Consider the following 6,866-nt stretch of genomic DNA (forward strand, 5'->3'; position numbering starts at 1 on the left):
CACCACCACTGCAGGCTTTATGGCATGGCAAAGTAGTGGCAGGGTGAGGGCAAAGACCTGCACTGGCTCTATTTTCAGGTGAAGAGCATTAGAAGCGGCGAGGTGGAGGGATTTTATGGTATTAGAAAGGGTAAAGCAGCCCCACTTTTAGGTGTCACCCACTGTTTCCTCCAGAGATCCCATCCTCCGGTGAGAGGGGACTACAGTGCAAAGCCAGAAAGCCTAGGGCAATGCTCTTGTGAGCCTGGAGACATGCACATTTACAACCCAGCCCTGTCTGCCCGCCTCTCCTCTTCAAATCTGTCAGCTTAATACCTTGCAAAAGGCTATGCATTTCTCCCTGACCTTATTGTAATTACTTGGATTAGTGCTGAATCAAGTTTTTCAGCTCTTATATGTGAGAGACACATCAGGTTTTGTTCTGTGCCTATTTGTTCTTTTATTTATTCAGTACATGAAACCCATTAACTAGATCATCATTCATTATGGTCTTTCTTCTTGCTATTACTCTAATGATCTCCAAATGTCATTTTGAACGTTTTGGTCATAGTTGCCAGTTCTAAAGCTCCTGAAAAGTTCTTGGCGCTTTTCATCTGGCAGAAGCTAGTAGTGTCCCAGTTCCTTTTTTATCCTTTCAAATAAAGGAAAGAGCACATATCACAACTCTCTGTTCCTGACAGGTTTGCCTCCCCACTCCCAAGGTCCGTGTGGTTGTTGGGGGAAAGAGCCCATTCTCATGGCTGTCCTTCTAGGGGACAAATAAGGACAATTGTATTTTTGGGAGGTATTTTCATAAAGCAGAACATTTCTCTGTTGTTAATTTGTTTTTGTTGTGTGTGGTTTTGTTAATTTTTTTCCCCCTTGCCATAATTTTAATGTAAGAAAGGAAGCCAGTCTGCCTATGTGGAAATTAATTTCACTGAAGCAAGACATTTTTTATGGTGCAAAAGGTAACAGTCCCCTACTAAATTAGCCACGTTTTACCTGCAACATTTTCATGGAAATTTCCTCAGGAAATTACATTTCCCCAGTTTGTTTTTCTATGGAAAGCTACTGGTAGCAGCTGTCAAAGAAAATTGCAAGTACCCACAAATACTGTCATTTTCAAAGGCAAATATTTGCAAAGCATAAAGTAATGGCATGGAGTTAAGCCATCCCTTTGGAAGAGTTCCCGCTGGCTAAAGTACTGGTGCTAGAAAAGTGCAGCTACTCACACCCTTTCTCTGTTCTTTGGCACACCTTTTTTTTTTTTGTTCCCTCGCATTATTGTTTTTAGTAACTAGTCCCAAAACAAGTGCAGGGCACTACCTGCTACATATTGTACAAATGTGGGTACACTCACTTTTTATCAACTCCTACGTTTCAATTCGCTTTCCCCTTGGATTATCACCTGGGGTATATTTGAGGTCATGTTTCATTTCCAGTCTAAGTTAGATTATTTCAATTCACTGGCTGTAAGCTGCTCAGAAACATCTACCCTGAGATTTCTGCTATAAAGCAAGCAAACTTGTCTTTAAAACAACAAGTTATAACCCCCCTGACGGCCCAGAAGTGGTATTTGCCTGCAGGGCTCAGTTTTCATCAGTTGCCATCTGAGGTAGAGCAGCCTTCTCCTTTTCACCCCCTGCACATTTAAATAAAAGAAGTGATTCTTGAACAAGCACCTGATTTCTGCACCCACTGCAACCAGATAAATGGGAAATATTGTGGCAGTTGACAATATTTAGTTGAGAGCTGTTCACACAAACACCAGGCACTGGGTCTGTGAGTGCACTTCCAAGAGTTCAGTACATGGACATCCCAAAGCACATCTGAGGCTGCTGGTACCTTGGTCCTCCATCCCATGTGAACACAGCCTTCAAGGCAGAATAGCAGCACATCAGCAGGACTTTCTCATTAGCTCTAAGAGCTATACCATCTATAGTGATGGATTCAAGCAGCTGGTGGATGTGGGCTCACCAAATAACCACCATAATATCCCTCACAAGTGTCCATGACTGGGATTTTATAATCATGGTGTGAGAAGACAAACATCCATCACGCATCAAGGCTTGCAGCCACCCTGCATCAAGGCTTGTGTGAATGACAGAGGAGCCTGGGGAGGTGGCAGGAGAGAGGTTTCTTTGTCAGGGTCCTGTAGGACAGCTGGGTAACATCCTCTCTGAGAAGCTGCAAAACTCCTTAATCAACCTGTTTGTTTTCTCTTGGGCAGTTTTCAGGTCCTTGCCCAAAACAGGAAGAACACAGGCTGAGCGTCCTGCATCTGAGGGATGATTTTCTAAAATCCAGCTGTGCTGTGATGGTCCCACATGCTTTTACTGCGGCGCAGAGCAAGTACACAAGCTCTGGGCAGGAATTTGTCCAGGAACACAAGGTGGAAAACCTCAGTGTTTCTAAGATATGCAGGGGTTATCATTATATGAGGGATGCTCCCTTCAGCGTTGTCCTGGTACGGATAACATATGACTGTAAACACCATAGGCTAAACATCTTTGTATGAAATGAAAGGGAAGTGCATTATCTGGTGAAGAACAGCTGAGAGATTCAGCTGGGCTGGCAAGGAATGGAGTTCAAATTATGAGCTCCAGCCTTAATCCTCCCTTTTGGACAGGCAGCTGAAGTCTTTCAAGGTGGTACTGGAATCCAAAAACATAAGAAAGATAAAAACGTGCCTGAAGAGAAAGCAATTTCCAGCTGCTGCAATGCTTGTGAAGTCCTATCCACAACACAGGTGGGGAGCACAGGATTGATGGAGCTCCTGGAGGCGATGGTCTTGGGAGCCTGGCCGCTCAGCCGTGGTTTCAAGGTTAACTTTAACACACACAGATACGTCACGTAGCAGAGAGGTTGCCAAAAGTGGAGTTAGGGAAAAGCAGACTCCTTGCAGCCTGAAGGTCGTTTGAGAGACAGTGTCACCAGCTGGTCTGAAATAACTATACCCTGTGGCAGTTTCCATGGGAAGAGCATCAGGGGGATACCTGGGACACTCGGGGTGAGGATGACCTCTGGTTATTGAGTAGCATCGATGGGGGGGTACATATTTAGAAGGACTTTCTACTGAGGTCTGGGCTGAAGCTGAGGCCAGCAGTGACTGCTAAACCCTTGAGCTTCCTACCCATGCAGACATGTCAGAAGGTGTTGGCACCCTCGACCATTTGACCAGCACCATGACAAGTAATCCCATCTTTACAAAGCATAAACATATTGCAAGTCCAGTCACCCCAGGAAGAACTTTCCAGCCTCCTCATTAGAAATGTGTTTGCTTTTGCTCCTGCCAGTGTGAGAAGGGGACAGCTTTATCTTAGGACTTAGGAGAAAAGAAAAAAAAATAGTAAACAGCAACACTTGAACAAGAGAAAAGACTTTTGGCTGTGCTGGGGCACTTGCTATAGCAGGATTTACTATTAGCTTAGTAAGATTAAAAGGGATCAGACATGTTATGTGAGTAAGAACTCAACAACAACTTTAAAGTCGTCCTGCTGCAGGTGTCAGCCTGCTGGGGTCCTTCCTTCACTCCACCTTTGTAGGACCCATAGATCCTACAAACTGCAGTGCCACCCAAGCATGGGCAGTGGAGGAGCAGAGCTGGTGTTGCCTCTGGGCTGGCCGCTGCCAGGCATGGGGATGCCAGCTGAGAGCTGCTGGGCTTCCTCCAGGCTAGCCATCCCTGTGGTTTCCTGGAGGAGCAGAGTTCGAGAGGATCCCCGAGGAGTGCGTGCGGGGAGACAGCCTTCCTCCTCCCCTGTGTGAGCTGGCTGCGGGCACGTCTGCCCCGCTGCGATATGCTCTTCTGAGATTGTCTGACCTTCTACAGTCTGGTTGTTTTGGCTGTGCAGCCTTGGTTTATATTTGGTCTGGGCTGGCTTTTGCTTTGCAGATCAGGTGGGAGGGTTTAACATTGTGTTTCTGGGGATTTGGGGATTTCTTTTTTTTTCCTCTCTCTCTCCCCCTCTCCCTCTCTCTCTCTTATTTCTCAATGATTTCCTCAGCTAGGTCAGGTTGATCTGTGTGGGATCCTGGCAGTGCACCAGGGTGTAGAATAAGCAGTGCTTGTAACATTGATTGCTGAGTGTACTCAGTCATTGGGTTGCTTGGGAGCTGGAAAACCTTTTACAAAACAGCACATCTGTCTCCATTGAGTACACTTAGAGCAAGTGAAATGAATACAAAGCTCATCGCAGGCAAACCTCCAGGTATCTCTTAGTCAGAAAAATGTATTTCCTGCCTTCTGCAGCCCTGTCACACCTGTGGGTAATCAACAGCAATTGTATTACCCTGGGCTGTTTCTTTCTAAATGTCCTTTTGCATTAGATGAACCTTTTAGATATGGATCCATCCTCATGGGCACACAGAGATTGAAGCCAGCTTTGTAAAGTCTGCCCAGCACAGATTGCCCCCCTGATTTCTGGCAGTTCTGGTTTGCTGGGTTATGACCTAATGCTCCCGCCAGCATTGCCAGGTGATCCGGCAGAGTAGCAGGGGCAGCCAGGTGATGGCATGAAGCCTGCTCGGCTCCCCTTGACCACTTCCCAGGGCTGTCCTTGAGAGTGGGCTTCACAGAGGGAACCTTGGTGGACTTTTCTCTTCAATTCCTCTATGCCATTGCCTGCTCCATCTTCATTGGGAAGGCCACTATGAGTCCTCCACTCTTGCAATACCCCTGGAGCTTCTCCAAAGCAGCCACGTGGTATCCAAAGCTTCACAGGCACCCAAGAGCCAGTTTCTAATCTGAGAGATTTCCCAGCACCCGCTGTGCCCTGGGGAACGCAGCCACGGCTGAAGGCATGAGCTGAGCACGGGGTCCCTACAACACACGAGGGGGGCAGCCTGCAGGACACGGGGGGCCTGGCAGCCCTGGGGACAAGTGACATTGCACGAGGCTGGTGGCAGCAGCGTTGACAGGCAGCAGTGACGTGCAGCTGTTATGCTCCCATGGGCTTAGGGCTCTTCCGCTGCGGGAGCGGACGCTCCAACACGGGCGATGCTTTCCTGTTGCTCCGACACCTGAAACCTGGCACTAGGTTTATCTAGCTTGCGACGCGTCCTGGTGAAATGTTTGCCAGGACATGAGGCTAATAATTTAATCAGGTGAATTCAGACCGAGTCCCTTGGCAGCTCGGGTTGCATTATATAACTGCATCGCGGGAGAGGCGGCAGGGCTGGAGGCTGGATGCGGCGCAGCATTTTCCAGGATGGACATTAAAAAGAAAGTCTGCCTCTGCTTTGTGCTCAGCCCAATGTCACCAAGTTTCACAAGGGAAGAAATACATCTTCCTTTCCCTATAACCATGGCAGGGCTGGTTTTGTAACAGAAAACTTTGTGCAGGGGCTGCCCTCTCCCAAAGCAACATCCAGATATTCATGCAATTCAAGCTCAGAGGCTGCAGACAGGTTTCCATCTAGACTGACCGTATTGAAGTGTGTTATTATTACCATAAGTCTGAAGGGAGAGAAAATCCTGTTAGCAAAAGCTATAGGGGTGGGGGGCATCTGGGAGACAACCGCTGATGGACCAAGTAGGATATAAGGTCTCACGGGAGGGCTGTACCTCTGTACCACATGCCTGCTGCTCCTCGGTGTGTTTGCTCAGTGTCTTCACTCCCTGACACTACAGGACTCTGGCAACATAACTGAAGCGGCTGCTGCAGCATGTGGCTAAAGGTGATGCCATGCAAAGCACTAGAGAGTTAAAAACCGCAGGGTGGGATCATGCTTTTGGACATAGCGTGCAGTCCTGCTTTGCAGCAGGCTTAACATCAGGCTAAGAGGGACCACGCCGGGGCAACGGCATGTGGGATTCGCAGCCTTTTGCACCGTTTGGAGCCCATTTGTCCGTCCCTTCCTCACTAGCACCCTATTAATTCCTCATGGGTCATGCTGAATCTCAAAGCGGCCCTTGGAGATGAGTCAATCTCTAGGTGGGAATCCAGGACTGGTGCTTAGGTTCATGCTGTTATTTTCGTTTGTAGTGTTTGCTTCTCATTACGGTAAGCTCCCAGGAATGTCGGCACCAAAATAGCACAGAATCACAAGGTTACCTGCTGAAGAATGAAGTAAACAAGGGGGATATTCTTTCTCTATGCCTCTTCTCCCTTTTTATTTTTTCTTTTTATTTTTTATTTTTTCTGAAAAGGAGGCTTTTGGAACACCCTTCCACAACTCTAGGGCTGTGACTGCAGGTGGGGAGTGGAGGTGCATTATCCAGGGAGGTGTCCAGACAAGGTGTCATGTGTCGTGGAGATGTGGCTCCTGACAGCCCAGCCCCAGTGGGCCCCAACTGGGCAGGCACTGGTGGCTCTGGGGAGCACTGGTGCCCCAGCAGGAGTGACTGGCAGCAGCTCTGGAGTTTCACCTGCAGCAGAGAGGCCCTGGCCCTCTCTCAGGGGCAGAGACGAGAGAACAAAGCCTTTACCCAGAACGGTGCCGAGGTCTCCTGGGAGACCGGCGCGCAGTCCAGGGAGGCCTCAGAGCCGTCCTTCTCTGCATTGACTCCATGAGAAACGAGAGCAGAGAAAAGTCAGTGCCTGGCAGCCAGCTAGGGCAGGAGTTACCTCCCTGTTTCTAGGAAGGCGGCGCAGATGGTGGGAAATATTTCACCCGCAGAGTGGCAGCGGTGCTACCCGGGCACCTCAGTGGCCCAGGTCCAGTTGCCTCCTTTCCTTCAGCTTCCCTGGGTGACCTTGAGCTGCAGAGCCAGCCTGGGTGTCTGCAGACATGTGGGGACGGCACGGCCTCCACCTCCTGCATTCAGGACCTCAAGGGTGCTTGGGTGCTCGGGGGGTGAGCACTCTTCTTGAACCCACAGCAGGACAGGGGAGGTCGGGCTGGAGTTCCCACCTCTGCCACCAGCTCCGTGCAGCTTGGAA

Source organism: Aythya ferina (assembly GCF_964211825.1).
Source record: "Aythya ferina genome assembly, chromosome: 3".
Lineage (NCBI taxonomy): Eukaryota > Metazoa > Chordata > Aves > Anseriformes > Anatidae > Aythya > Aythya ferina.